This window comes from Capricornis sumatraensis, chromosome 1, assembly GCF_032405125.1.
Source record: "Capricornis sumatraensis isolate serow.1 chromosome 1, serow.2, whole genome shotgun sequence".
NCBI classification, from domain to species: Eukaryota; Metazoa; Chordata; class Mammalia; order Artiodactyla; family Bovidae; genus Capricornis; species Capricornis sumatraensis.
This window is the reverse complement of record NC_091069.1, coordinates 129,552,984-129,571,119: the sequence shown is the minus strand read 5'-3', so window position 1 is coordinate 129,571,119 and position 18,136 is coordinate 129,552,984. Positions and strand designations below refer to the sequence as shown.

The 18,136-nt window shown below is 38.1% G+C and overlaps 1 protein-coding gene across 1 annotated transcript in view; it reads right to left on the bottom strand.

Annotated features, from left to right (window-relative positions):
* The window catches only part of LIPI (lipase I), a 56,234-nt gene that overhangs the window by 1,106 nt on the left and 36,992 nt on the right, over positions 1 to 18,136 (bottom strand). The gene's annotated exons all lie outside the window — the stretch shown is intronic.

Sequence of the window (18,136 nt, the reverse complement as noted above, 5' to 3'; positions counted from 1 at the left end):
TGATGTCATCTAACCATCTCATCCTCTGTCATCCCCTTCTCCTCCTGCCTTCAATCTTTCCCAACATCAGGGGCTTTTCAAATGAGTCAGTTTTTGCATCACGTGGCCAAAATATTGGAATTTTCAGCTTCAACATCAGTCCTTCCAATGAACACCCAGGGCTGATCTCCTTTAGGATGGACTGGTTGGATCTCCTTGTAGTCCAAGGGACTCTCAAGAGTCTTCTCCAACACCACAGTTCAAAAGCAACAATTCTTCGGTGCTCAGCTTTCTTTATAGTCCAGCTCTCACATCCATACATAACTCCTGGAAAAACCATAGCCTTGACTAGATGGACCTTTGTTGACAAAGTAATGTCTCTGCTGGTAGCTCACCCTTATTTGACATGTGCACTGCTCTAGATCAAGAGATATATTGCTCCCCATCTTCTTCTATCTTGAGACATGACTAAACACATTTTAAAATATTCAACAATATTGTTAGGTTAAATTCTTCCATTTTAAATCAACTTCCTACATCTGATAATATTTGAAAAGTAATAAAATATGGACACATTTATCTTCAATTATGAAAGCTGATATAGAATATTACAGTATTTTTCCACTTGAAGTAATAAATGCGTTTGAAAATTTAATAGTATAGAAGTGTGAAATATCAATAATTCAGTCTTAAAAGATTCTTAGATATTAGCAAAAGTAGCTTTTTGGTAAATTGTCAGAGACCAGAATGTAATTGAAAAATCAGACATAATCCTTTCTCTATTATTAAGTGGAAGAATGACTTTAACACTTCCGCTAACAAATGCATATATTCTTATATCAATTTTTAATTTTGCCTGCTAAATTAAAGACTTTTTCACTGAGTGAGCCCTCAATGGTCTGGATGTCCCTAATTCACCTCAGTTTTAAGTTGTCAGAGTCAGACAGGGTGTCAGATTTATTATCAGGTGAAAATGCATTATTGGTTATAATTATAAATATATTATTGGTGAGAATGTAACTGTGGATTCAGACTGTGAATTTTAAATCACTGTAACTAGGCTCAAACACATCTTTATTAAACAAAATAGGAACCATTAAAATCAACACACTTTTGCCAATGAGAAATAAGTTTGTTTATTCCTGTAGTATAAAAACCCATGCTTCAGTATTTGATGAACTCTTGGAAAGCATTTTCTGTCTCCTGCTGGTTATGGAAGTATCTTCCCTGCAAAAAGTTGTTGAGACACTTGAAGAAGTGGCAGTCAGTTGGTGAGAAGTCAGGTGTGTATAGTGGGTGAGGCGAAACTTCTCTAACCCAGTTCCTTCAAATTTTGAAGCATTTGTTTTGTGATGTGTGGTCAGGCGTTGTCATGGAGAAGAACTGGGCCCTTTCAGTTGACCAGTGCTGGCTGCAGGCATTGCAGTTGTCAATGCATCTCATCCATTTGCTGAGCATACTTCTCACATGTAATGGTTTCTCTGGGCTTCAGAAACCTTAGGTGGATCAGACAGGCAGCAGAGCACCAAACAGACCATTTTTGGTGAATATTTGGCTTTGGGAAGTGCTCTGGAGCTTCTTCTTGTTCTAAACACTGAGCTGATAATCAATGGTTGTCATATAAAATCCACTTTTCATTGCATGCCAAAATCCGATTGAGAAATGGTTCATTATTGCATAGAATAAGAGAAGACAACACTCAAAGGATGATTTTTTTGACCTTCAGTCAGCCTGAGGCACCCACTTATTGAGCTTTTTCACCATTCCAATTTGCTTCAAAAGCCAAACGACCATAGAACGGTCAACACTGGGTTCTTCAGCAGCTTTTTGTGCCGTTGTAAGTGGATCAGCTTTGATGATGGCTCTCAGTTGGTTGTTGTCAACTTCCTATGGTTGGCCACTCTGCTCCTTGTGTTCAAGGCTCTCGTCTCCTTTGCAAAGCTTCTTGAATCACCACTGCACTGTATGTTCCTTAGCAGTTCGGGGGCCAAACATGTTGTTGATGTTGCTGCTTTCTGACCCATTTTGAACTCAAATCACTCACATTGCTTTCTGTCTAACATAATTTCCCTAGTCTAAAATAAATATAAAATAAACAGGAAGTATTAAGTCATTAGCAAAAATATGAATAAATAAGGTGAGAAATGTGCATTAAAATGATGTATAATTACATTTATTTAAGAATGTCTCTCCGACATAAATCACAGCAGGATCCTCTATGATCCACCTCCCAGAATTCTGGAAATAAAAGCAAAAATAAACAAATGGGATCTAATTAAAATTAAAAGCTTCTGCACAACAAAGGAAACTATAAGCAAGGTGAAAAGACAGCCTTCTGAATGGGAGAAAATAATAGCAAATGAAGCAACTGACAAACAACTAATCTCAAAAATATACAAGCAACTTATGCAGCTCAATTCCAGAAAAATAAACGACCCAATCAAAAAATGGGCCAAAGAACTAAATAGACATTTCTCCAAAGAAGACATACGGATGGCTAACAAACACATGAAAAGATGCTCAACATCACTCATTATCAGAGAAATGCAAATCAAAACCACAATGAGGTACCACTTCACACCAGTCAGAATGGCTGCGATCCAACAATCTGCAAGCAATAAATGCTGGAGAGGGTGTGGAGAAAAGGGAACCCTCCTACACTGTTGGTGGGAATGCAAACTAGTACAGCCACTATGGAGAACAGTGTGGAGATTCCTTAAAAAATTGCAAATAGAACTACCTTATGACCCAGCAATCCCACTGCTGGGCATACACACCGAGGAAACCAGAATTGAAAGAGACACATGTACCCCAATGTTCATCACAGCACTGTTGATAATAGCCAGGACATGGAAACAACCTAGATGTCCATCAGCAGATGAATAGATAAGAAAGCTTTGGTACATGTACACAATGGAGTATTAGCCGTTAAAAAGAATTCATTTGAATCAGTTCTGATGAGATGGATGAAACTGGAGCCGATTATACAGAGTGAAGTAAGCCAGAAAGAAAAACACCAATACAGTATACTAACACATATATATGGAATTTAGAAAGATGGCAATGACGACCCTGTATGCAAGACAGGAAAAAAGACACAGCGGTGTATAATGGACTTTTGGACTCAGAGGGAGAGGGAGAGGGTGGGATGATTTGGGAGAATGGCATTCTATCATGTATACTATCATGTAAGAATTGAATCGCCAGTCTATGTCAGACCCTGGATACAGCATGCTTGGGGCTGGTGCATGGGGATGACCCACAGAGATGTTATGGGGAGGGAGGTGGGAGGGGGGTTCATGTTTGGGAACACATGTAAGAATTAAAGATTTTAAAATTAAATTAAAAAAATAATTATTTAAAAAAAAAAAAGAATGTATTCCAATATCAAATGGCAAAGTTCAACAACGCAAAACTGCAATTACTTTTGCACCAACCTAATAATAAATTGTATCTGTCATCAAGTAATTGTCCTACTAACATATTTTTAATACAACCTTAAAGCAAGTGTGTTTTCATTTATTTTCTACAATAAAATGAAAGCTCACAATCCTATTATGATTGACATATTTTCAATATATTAAATGCATATCTTTTATTAAATATTCCACATTTTACAAAGCTTCCACAAGCATTATAAAACAATTTGGTCAGGTTCATTACAGCTTCCAAAGTTAAATTTTACCAAAATATATGAGGAAAATTAATTTTCCTGTTTTTACATTGTGAAAGCTTATATAGTTCTATTGCCAGGAGACTAATATTGAGATCATTTATCCTATGTTATTAATAGCTCCTTGTCCCCAGGATAAAAAAAATGTAAACTGTATAATTAGAAAATATATGTGATATATGTTGAAATATTATAGGAATAAGAATATTTAGTGTTTTTTCAAATAAAAAAGCATTGGATGTTGCATTTCTAAAGCTTTGTTTACCACAAATTAGCAGAAATGAGCACAGTACATTGATAAAGTATAAACTATACTAAAAACACAGAAGAAATTCAAGGGTTAAAAAAATCTCTAAAATTCAAATATAAATAGTTTTTAATTTTAATCCATCTATATTTCACAAAATACAAAAAATATACACACTTCTTTATTTCTAAAATGTCTCCCCTAAGCTCTTGTACAACATATCACATTTATGCATCTAGTGTTCTTTTAAATAGTTACTTAGGATAAGGTTCCTACCACTAACAAAGGTATTTGTTCCTACCTGCAGGTAACTGAGTAAAGAGAATAGAATGATCTTGGCTTAGTAGTGGGAATTATTACCCATAAAGTTAGCATGATTCCAGTCCTACCTAAAAAACTTTGAAAGCAGAACCTGAAAGAACCAATCTTCCTAAAAGTAACTAAACAGTACCTTGAGAATAAAAGAAGAATATTTATAATAATACAAAAATATGGAGGACCTAACATGATAAAATACACAGTGTCTGCCATCTAACCAAGAATGATCAAGCATGCAAAACAGCAGGAAAATGGACCCATATGAAGGCAACCAATTGAAATCAACCAAGAGCTAGCACAGATGTGAGAATCAGCAAAGACATTATTGTTGGTGGTGTTGTTCAGTTGCTAAGTTGTGTCCGACTCTTTGCGACCCCATGGATTGCAGCACACCAGGCTTCCCTGGCTTTCATTATCTCCTGGAGCATGCTTAAACTCATGTCCATTGAAAAAGTGATGCCATCGAACCAACTCATCCTCTGTTGTCCCCTTCTCCTCTTGCCTTCAATCTTTCCCAGCATCAGGGTCTTTTCCAATGAGTCAGCTCTTCCCTTCAGGTGCCCAAAGTATTGGAGCTTCAGCTCAGCATCAGTCCTGCCAATGAATATTCAGAGTTGGTTTCCTTTAGGGTTGATGGTTACATCTCCTTGCAGTCCTAGGGACTCTCAAGAGTCTTCTCCAACACCACAGTTCAAAAGCATCAATTTGTCATTGCTCAGCTTTCTTTATGGTCCAACTCTCACATCCATACATGACTACTGCAAAAAACCATAGCTTTGACTATACGAACCTTTGTCGATGAAGTAATGTCTCTGCTTTTTAATATGCTGTCTAGGTTTGTCATAGTTTTTCTTCCAAAATGCAAGCGTCTTTTAATTTTGTGGCTGCAGTCACTATCTGCAGTGATTTTGGAAAGCAAGAAAATAAAGTCTGTCACTGTTTCTGTCGTTTCCCCATCTGTTTGCCATGAAGTGATAGGACCTGACGCCATGATCTCAAATTTTTGGATGCTGACTTTTGAGGCAAATTTTTCACTCTCCTTTTTCACTTTCTTCAAGATGCTCTTTAGTTCCTTTTTGCTTTCTGCCACAAGGGTGATATCATCTGCATACCTGAGGTTATTGATATTTCCCCCAGCAATCTTGATTCCAGGTGGTGCTACATCCAGCCTGGCATTTTGCATGATGTATTCCGCATATATGTTAAACAAGCAGAGTGACAATATACAGCCTTAATATCAGTTCAGTTCGTCACTCAGTTGTGTCCAACTCTTTGTGACCCAATGGACTGCAGCACACCAGATTTCCCTGTCCATCACCAACTCCTGGAGTTTACTGAAACTCATGTCCATTGAGTCGGTGATGCCATCCAACCATCTCATCTGGTGTAATCCCCTTCTCTTCCTGCCTTCAATCTTTCCCAGCATCAGGTCTTTTCCAGAGGTTCAGTTTTGCGCATCAGGTGGCCAAAGTATTGGAGTTTTACCATGAACATCAGTCGTTCCGATGAACATTCAGGTCTGATTTCCTTTCAGATGGACTGGTTGGATTTCCTTGCAGCCCAAGGGACTCTCAAGAGTCTTCTCCAACACCACAGTTCAAAAGCAACAATTCTTTGGTGCTCAGCTTTCTTTATAGTCCAACTCTCACATCCATACATGATTACAGGAAAAACCATAGCCTCGACTAGATGGACCTTTGTTGGCAAAGTAATGTCTCTGCTTTTTAATATGCTGTCTAGGTTGGGCATAACTTTTCCTCCAATGAGTAAGCATTTAATTTCATGGCTGCAATCACCATCTGCAGTGATTTCGGACCCCCTCAAAATAAAGTCTGACACTGTTTCCACTGTTTCCCCGTCTATTTCCCATCAAGTGATGGGACTGGATGCCATGATCTTAGTTTTCTGAATATTGAGCTTCAAGCCAACTTTTTCACTTTCCTCTTTCACTTTTACCAAGAGGCTCTTTAGTTCTTCTTCACTTTCTGCCATAAGGGTGGTGTAATCTGCATATCTGAAGTTATTGATATTTCTCCCGGCAATCTTGATTCCAGCTTGTGCTTCCTTCACCCCAGCATTTCTCATGATGTACTCTGCATGTAAGTTGAATAAGCAGGGTGACAGTATACAGCCTTGATGTACTCCTTTTCCTATTTGGAACCAGTTTGTTGTTCCATGTCCAATTCTAACTGTTGCTTCCTGACCTGCATACAGATTTCTCAAGAGGCAGGTCAGGTGGTCTAGTATTCCCATGTCTTGAAGAATCTTCCACAGTTTATTGTGATCCACACAGTCAAAGGTTTTGGCATAGTCAAGAAAGTAGAAATAGATGTTTTTCTGGAACTCTCTTGCTTTTTCCATGATCCAGTGGATGTTGGCAATTTGATCTCTGGTTCCTCTGCCTGTTCTAAAACTAACTTGAACATCTGGAAGTTCACGGTTCATGTACTGCTGAAGCCTGGCTTGGAGAATTTTGAGCATTACTTTACTAGCCTGTGAGATGAGTGCAGTTGTGCAGTAGTTTAAGCCTTCTTTGGCATTGCCTTGCTTTGGGATTGGAATGAAAACTGACCTTTTCCAGTCCTGTGGTCACTGCTGAGTTGTCCAAATTTGCTGTTGTATTGAGTGCAGCACTTTTACAGCATCATCTTTCAGGATTTGAAATAGCTCAACTGGAATTCTATCCCCTCCACTAGTTTGCTCATAGTGATGCTTCCTAAGGTACACTTGACTTCACATTCCAGGATGACTGGAGTCCGAAATGCAGTACTTAGATGCAGTCTCAAAAACAACAGATTGATCTCTGTTCATTTCCACCGCAAACCATTCAGTACCATGGTAATCCAAGCCTATGCCCCAACGAGTAATACTGAAGGAGCTGAAGTTGAACAGTTCTATGAAGACCTACAAGATCTTCTAGAACTAACACCCCAAAAAGATGTCCTTCTCATTATAGGCAACTGGAATGCAAAAGTAGGAAGTCAAGAAACACCTGGAGTAACAGGCAATTTTGGCCTTGGAGTACAGAATGAAGCAAGGCAAAGGCTAATAGAGTTCTGCCAACAGAATGCACTGGTCATAGCAAACATCCTCTTCCAACAACACAAGAGAAGACTCTACACATGGACATCACCAGATGGTCAACAGCGAAATCTGGTTATATTCTTTGCAGCCTTGACATACTCCTTTACCAATTTGGAAGCAGTCTGTTGTTCCAAATCCAGTTCAAACTCTTGCTTCTTGATTTGCGTACAGGTTTCCCAGATGGGTAAGGTGGTCTGATATTCCGATCTCTTTAAGAATTTTCCAGTTTGTTGTGATCTACACAGTCAAAGGCTTTAGCATAGTCAATGAAGCAGAAGTACACGTTTTTCTAAAATTCTCTTGCTTTTTCTGTTTTCCAACAGATGGCAATTCCCTGGTGGCTCCAACAGTAAAGGTATTGAAAGAGTTACTCTAATTGTATTTCTTGTGTTCAAATAGGTAAGTAGAGACATGAAACATATTCACAGATTAAAATGAAACATCCATAGGTGAAAAGTACAATATCTGAGATGAAAAATGCCCTATAATGGTTAAATAGCAGCTTAGACATTGCAGAAGGAAAGAATAATGAACTCGAAGACATAGCAAGAGAAACATTCAAAATGAAATGCAGGGAGAAAATTAAATTTAAAAATTCACGGAGCATCTGTGAACAGTGGGACACCTTCAAATAACCTAATAAATTTGAAATTAGAGTCCTCAAAGAGATACTAGACAGTAGGGACACAGCAAGAGATATTTCAAAATAAGTGAAAAGTTTAGATAAAATCTGATGAAATCTATAAACCCATGGATCCAAAAAAGGTCAACAAACACTAATCACAAGAGGTATGGAAAAACTTTCAAAAAGTCACATCAAATTAAACTGCTTAAAATCTGTGATAAGGAGAAACTCTTAAAACCAGTCAGAGAAAAGAGTTTTGTTTTGTTCATAGCAACAAAGGAAGGATAGTAATAAATTTCTCACTAAACACAATGCATGGTTTAAGACAGCACAGTAACATCCCTAAAGTATTGAAAGTAAAAGAACAACTGTCAAACTAGAATTCTATACCCAGAGAAATTATCTTTAAAAATAAGACATCATGAAAATGCACAAAAGTTGAAAGCATTCACAACTATCAGATCTTACAAAAAAATCTTAAAGGAGCTCCTTTTGTCATAAGGTAAATTGCACCAGGCTAAAATATACATCTAACAAGGGTTAGAAGTACACCAGAAATGGTAAATGTATGAAAAAATATGTAAGACTTTCTAATTATTCATGTATTTTAATAGAAACATCTCTTTAAAAAAAAGTGATGCACTTTACAGAGATTTTAGCACATGTATGAGAGAAAAGGAAGTATACTACTATAAGGTCCTCATGTTACAAGTGAAGTGCTAAAATTCACTTGAGGCAGACTGTGATTGCAGGCTTCTCTGGTGGCTCAGACGGTAAAGCGTTTGCCTGCAATGTGGGAGACCCGGGTTCCATCACTGGGTTGGGAAGATCCCCTGGAGAAGGAAATGGCAACCCACCCCAGTACTCTTGCCTGGAAAATCCCATGGACAGAAGAGCCTGGTAGGTTACAGTCCATGGGGTCGCAAAGAGTTGGACACGACTGAGCAACTTCACTTTCACTTTCAGGCTGTGATATAATGAAGATTATAATATAACTCCATAGAAACCACTAATAATCAACTTCTTCCATTGATAAAGACGCTTAAATGGAATCATAAGCATGCGTGCTAAGTTGCTTCTGTCATGTCCGACTCCGAGTAACCCTGTGGACTATAGTCTGCCAGGCTCCTCTGTCCTTGGGATTCTCCAGGGAAGAATATTGTAGTGGGTTGCCATGTCCTCCTCTGGATGGAATCATAGACTCAATTTATCCAAAAGGCAGACAATGAGAAAATGGGAACAAAGAAAAGATGGGACAAACAGAAAACAAAAGAGCAAGATGGCGGATTTAAACCCAACTGTACCTACAATTGGAGAAGGCAATGGCACCCCACTCCAGTACTCTTGCCTGGAAAATCCCATGGATGGAGGAGCCTGGTAGGCTGCAGTCCATGGGGTCGCTAGGAGTCAGACACGACTGACCGACTTCACTTTCACTTTTCACTTTCATGCATTGGAGAAGGAAATGGCAACCCACTCCAGTGTTCTTGCCTGGAGAATCCCAGGGACGGAGGAGCCTGGTGGGCTGCCAACTGTGGGGTTGCACAGAGTCGGACACGACTGAAGCAACTTAGCAGCAGCAGTGGTACCTACAATTACATTAAATTTAAAGATGCAGATACTCTCAATTAAATGGCAGAGGTCATCAACATCATTTGTCATTTGAGAAATACAAGTTAAAAACATAGTGAACAGAAGTGTTTTGTTTTCTACACAAGTATTAGAATAGCAAAATCAACAACAAAAAAACTGGTGAAGGTGCAGTTTTGGGTGTAAGAGAGCAATGGAACTCTGGTAAGTGCCAATGGGGATGCAAAATATTTTTGGAAAACAGCCTGGCAGTTGCTTATAAGGTTAAACATACACTCACAATGAACGTGAAAAGTGAATATGTTAGTCGCTCCATCATGTCTGCCTCATTGTTACCCCATGGACTGTAGCCCACCAGGCTTCTCTGTCCCCGGAATTCTCCAGGCAAGAATACTGGAGTGGGTAGCCATTCCCTTCTCCAGGGGATCTTCCCAACCCGAGGATCAAACCTGGGTCTCCGGCATTGCTGGCAGATTCTTACCATCTGAGCCACCAGGGAAGCCCCGACACTCACAATATGACCTTACAATCTCTAGGAACTTAAAATAAATGAAAACTTAGGTTCACATAAAAAGCTGCAGGTAAATATTTATTTTGGCTTTATCCTGGACAGATATAAAAAATTATGAACAAATTATATTTTTGCTCCAACTAGGATAAAGGAACTGTGGTATATACATACAATGAAATACTATGCATCAATAACATTCCATTGATATAAGCAACAACATGGGTGAGTTTTAAATGTCTAAAGCTAAGTGAAATAAGCGATATTTAAAAGGCAATATAAAGTTCTGGAAAAGGCAAATCTAGGTGCAGAGGTTGCCAGAGAGCAGGTGTGGGGAGTTGGAAATAAAGGGACAGCACAAGGCAGTTTTTGTGATTGATGAAAATGTTCTGTATATTAATTGTGGTGGTGGTTACATGACTCTATGTGCTTACTAACACTCACAGAACTATATGCCGAAAAGATTTTACTCATTAAGGAAACACTTTTAAAGTAGATTTAATTCAACTTTTCTCAGGAAGTCACCCAGGTACCTTCACTACAAATATTCCTCTCAGTCCCTAAGTTTGAAAGGCTAGTCTACTGGAAATGCTCAGAAGAACTATATTGTTTGTGTAGTCTCCATCATTGTTTGTTATAGACAGCTAATTATTGACTGAGTTAGATACACAGTTTATTCTGGACCATAAGGCATCACACTTTTATCACTCATATTCCCAATAGTTTGGCAGTGCTAATTCTCATTAATTGCACATTATCTGTATGGACAGATCCAAACAGGAAAAGCAACTAAATGGTTACTGCAATTATCTAGATAATTAAACTTAAAGCATGCATTTCATTCAAGCATCTGTTAGCATCCACAGTCAACAGGGAATGTTAAGAGTTCTGTTAACCACCCACAAAATGTATTTTAGTTTTTTCCCTGAATACAAGTAACTGCATCTAAATTTGATAAATTTAGCAAATTTTCATAGTCTATGTATTTAGATAGATTTTACATAAAAATTCTGCTTAGATTTTACATAAAAATTAAAATGACACACATGCTTATTTTTTTCCTCTGTGACATATCCTAATGACTTTCTGTTTAGAATATACATAAAACTTAAAATGACACTATTTAGAGTGTAGATTTTAGATTTTACATAAAAATTAAAATTACTTAGATTTTACATAAAAATTAAAAATTTTTATGTAAAAAAAGCTTAGATTTTTATATAAAAATTAAAATAACACACATGCTTATTTTTTCCTTTGTGGCATATCCTAATGACTTTACTCTATTTCTACTTAACCAGCGATGGAGTTGTATGTAACACTTGTCTATGTAAAACACGATTAAGAAGACAGTGAATCAAATAATTAGATTCATGATTCAACCATAGCATGTGTGATTATAAGTAAACATGACAAAATACTAATGGTATTATCTCTTAATTATAGGACTACATGTAAATTAATTTCCCAAATGTCCCACAATGAGAATGACTGACTATATTAATTAGTGAAAAACTTTATTCCTATAAAAATAGTAGCAACTAAAAATGAAGGAAACAACAAATGAAAAAAACCAAGAAAAGTTTGGCTTCCTGTCATGACGAAGGCAATTCTCAGCTAAGAGACCTTAGATATGTTATTTTAAACCTCTGAGTTTCTGTTCCTTTACTAACAAAACAAAGAAAATACTTAACTCATAGAGTTGTTGCAAAGATTGTAAAAATAGTATTTGAGATGTAGTAGATGCTAAATAAATTTATAGAAGACTGAACGCTGAAGAATTAATGCTTTGAACTATGGTGTTGGAGAAGGCTCTTGAGAGGAGATCCAACCAGTCCATCCTAAAGGAAATCAACTCTGAATACTCATTAGGAGGACTGATGCTGAAGCTGAAGCTCCAATTCTTGGGCCACCTGAAGGGAAGAGCTGACTCACTGGAAAAGACCCTGATGCTGGGAAAGACTGAAGGCTGGAGGAGAAGGGGACGACAGAGACAAGAGGGTTGGATGGTATCACTGACTCAACGGACATGAGTTTGAACAAGATCTGGGAGGTGATGAAAGACAGGGAAGCCTGGCATGCTGCAGTCCATGGGGTCACAAGGACTGAGAGATTGAACAACAACTCAAAATAAATTTAACCACTATTATTCACCTTATAAGAAGTTCACTAATAGTAAAACAAGCCAAACTTCTCTGGGATTCCCTTTAATGCTTAAATCTTCAATTAAGTCATCAATCCTTTATATACAATAATTTTTCCTTAAATCATATACATCATCCAAAAAATACACCTTGGTAAAAAAATAAAAAATCTTTCTTATATCATTTCAGTTCAGTTGCTCAGTTATGTCCAACTCTTTGCAATCCCATGGACTGCAGCACACCAGGCATCCCTGTCTATCACCAACTCCCGGAGCTTGTGCAAAGTCATGTCCATCAAGTTGATGATGCCACCCAACCATCTCGTCCTCTGTTGTCTCCTTCTCTCTCCCCACTGCCTTCAGTCTTTCCCCCCTGCCTTCAGTCTTTCCCAGCATCAGGGTCTCCAAGGAGTCAGTTTTTCACATTAGCTGGCCGAAGTATTGGAGTTTCAGCTTCAGCATCAGTCCTTCCAATGAATATTCAGGACTAATTTCCTTTAGGATTGACTGATTTGATCTCCTTGCAGTTCAAGGGACTCTCAAGTGTCTTCTCCAACACTTTTTTAAATACTCGTTCCCTAAAAGAGAAGCTTGAATTGAATTTAGGGCAAATAACTCACAAGATAAATTCCATTTTATCAGATAAATTTTTAATCAATGCAGATTTCTTTTTCTGAAGTTCTTAACTCTGCTCAGAGTCTTCCTATATGCCCAACAACGCTGATGGATGAGGATTATTCCAATCACTAAATTAAAAGAGTGAGAAGTGTGGTAGAAGTGAATATAGTGTTTGGATAAGAAGTTTACAAATTAGCAATGAATGAAACTTTTACAAAAAGGTACAGGTGTTTATCGGAGAAGGCAATGGCACCTCACTCCAGTACTCTTGTCTGGAAAATCCCATGGACGGAGGAGGCTGGTACTGCAGTCCCTGGGGTCCCTTCGAGTCGGACATGACTAAGCGGCTTCACTTTCACTTTTTACTTTCATCATTGGAGAAGGAAATGGCAACCCACTCCAGTGTTCTTGCCTGGAGAATCCCAGAGACGGGGGCGCCTGATGGGTTGCAGTTTATGGGGTCACACAGAGTCAGACACGACTGAAGCAACTTAGCAGAGGTGTTTATGAGGTTGCAGAATGAGACATAGCTTCACAGAATTTGGAGGAACAAAGCATTTTATTGATGAGTTATTTTGGCTAAACAGACCAATATTTTTCATATAATTATTGACTTGTCCAGTCTGTTGCTTGAAAAATATGTGTATAGATAAAATGAGTATAAGAAAACTTAAATTGGGGACCAACAAGAGAAGGGAATGAAAATGAAAAGAAAGGACTGCTATAAATTGAGCATCTGTGCATGAGTGCTAAGTCACTTCAGTTGTGTCCGACTCTTTGTGACCCTATGGATGTAGCGCACCAGGCTCCTCTATCCATGGGATTTTCCAGGCAAGAATACTGAATTCTCCATCCCTTCCTACAGGGGCTCTTCCCAACCCAGGGATCGAACCTGCATCTCTCCTGCATTGCCAGGCAGGTTCTTTACCACTAGCACCACCTGGGAAGCCCCCAGTCAAGCATCTGCTAGAAATCAAATACATATTTTACAAATGACACTGAAAAGCTATGGAACGTATTACAAGGCAAAAATATTTTTAAAAAGCAACTATTTTATGAATGAGGATTGATTATAAAATACATTTATATTTAGTTACTATTTTATTTATATATTTATTTATATAATTTACTTTCAATCAAACTTTGTTAAGGTGTGTATTGATTACTTGGTATTTATATAAGTATAATTGCATCTTATAGCATTGCATGCTTCGTTGCTCAGTTGTGTCTAACTCTTTGCTACCCTTTGGATTACAGCCCACTAGGCTCCTCTGTCCATGGGATTTTTCAGGCAAGAATACTGCAGTGGGTTGCCATTCCCTCCTCCAGGGGATCTTCCTGGCCCAGGGACTGAACCTATGTCACCCAGGTTTCCTATCTTGCAAGTGGACTCTTTACCTACTGAGCATAGTTACTAAGCATAGTTACTGAAAATATATGTGCTGTAGTTTTTAGAATTTTTAAATTTATTTATTTTAATTGGAGGCTAATTACTTTACAATAATTTTAACCTGAACCTTCCTGCTTACATTATCCAATTATACAATTATCAAGTAAAATTATGTCATAATTTTAGACAATTTAAAAAGATAATCACTTATCCTAATTATCAAACTTTTTCAAAAATCATATACACTTTTTTATCACAACAAAGCTTTAATCTAAAACAATTTTAGAAGTAGAAAATAATATCTTGTCCCTTAATATGGTAATTAAAATGCTAGATTTCTAAAAACATTTAGGTATAATAACCATCATGTTCAATACTCTAATGGTATATAAAAAAGCTCATATCCAGTCATCCTGCCGCCGCCGCTGCTGCAGCTGCTAAGTTGAATCAGTTGTGTCCGACTCTGTGTGACCCCATAGATGGCAGCCCAAGAGGCTCCTCTGTCCCTGGGATTCTCCAGGCAAGAACACTGGAGTAGGTTGCCATTGCCTTCTCCCAGTCATCCTAAAACCACATAATTCATATATGAGGCATAGCTTATATTGCAAATATAAATAGAAACACACAGTGGCTGTTCACACTGTTGACACTGTTTAGAGTTCTTAATCTGTATCACCTGTCAACATTACACTGACCTAGAACATCATTTGAGGATCGAGAAGAAAATGGAGCATGGACAGTGAAGATGGTGGACAAGTCTCAGAATGAATGAACAAACTTTGTTAAAAATGTAAAATAGTTTTGCCAAAATTGCTTCCTTTAAACACCCTTCAGAATTCTAGAGTTTCAATTCCCACAGTCTCCCAGGGTAACTTGGACTTTTAATTGGGAAGTTTAAAAGACAAAATGAAGTGTTAATGACTTCAGCACAAATAGCATAACTGTGAATTGGTTTTCTGAGGTTACTCTCTAAAGATAGTTTTTGGATCTTCTTAGCCAAATACTTAACCTCATTAAATCTAAACTTCATTTATAACGTTTTCAATATTATAAATTCAATATTTTTATATTTTTCAAAAGAACCTTGAAAATATTTAATGAAACCAATGCTGAATTAACAAGAGAAGTTATTCTAAAGTAAGTAAAACATAAAGGCCAAGCTACAAAATTAGATTTAAATGTTTAATTAATTTGATAAAAGAAAAATGTCTAAATTTGTACATAAACCCTCTATGTCACTGGAGTAAATTATTTGAGGAGTTACTTCAATGTTTATTCTTACCTGTCTTATCAGTCAAAATATTAAATTATATCCATGCAGGAACATAAACATACCTATTTAAGAAACCTAACCCTCAACTGTTTGAACTACTGAGATCTTAAGTGATCTTAATTTGCATGCTCTAGCTTACCTATTCATTTATTGCCTTCATTTACAAGTTAACTGTGTCAGCCAGTCTAAATTATGGTTTATAGTAAAATCAATATTTAACTTTAGTAGGATATATTGGACTTCCCTGGCGGCTCAGATGATAAAGAATCTGCCTGCAATACAGGAGAACTCAGTTGATCCCTGGGTTGGGAAGATCCCTGGAGAAGGGAATGGCAACCCAGTACAGTATTCTTGCCTGGAAAATCCCATGGACAGAGGAGCCTGGTGCGCTATAGTCCATGAGGTTACAGAGTCAGACACGGCTAAGTGACTAACACACACACAGGATATATTACAAGGAGGACAACCTATGTTTTGTAGGGAACTAGGTATAAGGAAGGTTGAGAAGTGCTTGCAAACGAGACTCTCAACCAGGGCTGAACATTCTTGCAAACGAGATGTTCAGCTAAGAATCCTCTGTTTGTTCCCGTGGGAAAAGAACATTTCTTACACACAAGGATGTTTCTCTGATTTCTCAAAAGGAACAGACCCAGGGACAAAACGGATTCTAAGTTGATAAGGAAGTTCCGCAAAACAAAGTCTTAGCTGCAGTAAATAAGTCAAGGTAAAGGTTATCTTGCCCTGCGCCTGCGCACTGTATAGTCTCTGAATCATAGTGCTTGGCAGCTTGCCCTGTAGGTTGTTGTGCAAGGGATATAAAATAAAGCAGTTGTAAGAAGCAAGTGTTAAAACATAAAGATTCAAACCACTCTGCAGTGTTGGTGTTTCATTCCGTCGCCAGCAATGTTTAATTAATGTTTTGCCTGATATCAAAATATTTTCAGTCTCTCTGTAGCGGCCTGTGATTTTTGTCACCAACCATCTATCCCTTTCATGTAATAATACCCTCATCTTTCTTTACTCTACCCTCAGTCTATAAACTTTGGATAAACTTGATCCCATCTTGTCTCAAAGTTAAGCATAAACCAATGAAGGAACTTATTTCCCTGGACAATCAGAAGAATCGAATTCCCTGAACACAGTGTGAGGTTCAGAGATATGAATTTGCCCAATGAAAACCAGTGAGATGCAGTGGGATCTTAAAACTTTATTTCTTTTCCTGTGGGATTTGAACTTGGAATCAAGTAGGTATGGGCAACCGACTTGATACCATGAAGACTGAGAATGAAGCAATGTTAATGCCTGAGCCAAGAGATACCCTGCAAAAATCCTTCATCCTCTGAATGCAGCCAAGCCAGAAGCCACATCTCCCATGGGATTTTCTATTACAACTGGCTACATAGCCCCTTGAGCTTCCCAGGCACCCCTAGTGATAAAGAACTCACCTGCCAATGCAGGAGAAAAAAGAGATGCAGGTTTGATCAGTAGGTCAGGAAGATACCCTGGAGAAGAAAACAGCAACCCACTCCATTGTTCTTGCCTAGAGAATCCCATGAACAGAGGAGCCTGGCTGGCTACAGTCCATTGGGTCACAAAGTCAGACATGACTGAAACAACTTAGCATGCACATATCCCCTTTATCTTTAGGAATTTGAGGTTGGATATTCTGTCTTTTGTAAGTTTTTTTTTGAACCCTCACCCCCTACAGTGGGAGTGCGGTCTTTTTTTTTTTTTTTTTTAATCGTATTTACTTATGTCTGTGCTGGGTCTTTGTTGCTGCACATGCTTTTCCCTAGTTGTGGTGAACAAGGGCTACTCTCTAGTTGCCCTGTGCAGGCTTTTCTTTGCAGTGGCTTCTCTTGTTGCAGGGCTTCAGGCTTCAGTAGTTGCATGGGCTCAGTAGTTGTGGCTCCTAAGCTCTAGGGCACAAGCTCAGTAGTTGTGGCATACAGACTTAGTTGCTCCAGGCATGTGGAATCCCACGGGATCAGGGATCAGGGATTGAACCCAGGTCTCCTGCATTGGTAGGCAGATGCTTTACTACTGAGATGCCAGGAAAGCCCTGCACAGGTTTTCGTTTGCTTGTTTTTGCCTGCTGTAAACTTCATGCCTATTATAAATACTGTATTGCGCACTTAAAACTTTGCCAAGAAGGTTGATCTCACTTGAGGTTTTCTTACCACAGTGACAACAATGAATAAGTTAGACAAAGGGGGCAGAGGGAGGGAGCTGGCCTTTTGCTTTACCTTTGAAGAGTGGGAGATCTTTAATGAGCAAGTTATTTGGTGAAATCTGTACAGCAGGGGTGTACTGATACCATTGAAGTGCCAGAAACAGAGCGTGTAAGACTACAGCAACTACACTTCTTTATTTATATTTACCATCCTGAGGCTCAGAGAGATATTAATGGAGGAGACCAGCGGAATATGATGGTGCAATAAACTTGACCTCTCTAAGATCTGTTTTTTGAGCACTACAAATATAGTTTCTACTTATATTTAGTGTATACTTTACATAGTTGAAAATAATAGATACAGAGATCAGTTGAAGATTAAAAATCTTGCAGCTCTAGTCCTTTATATATGACTGCCCTCCCCGCCACCAAAGTTTCTTTCTGTCTCTGATATATTTGTCAGGCAATGGTGTTGCTAATATTCCTAACTGATGATGCCCATATATTTGATATTT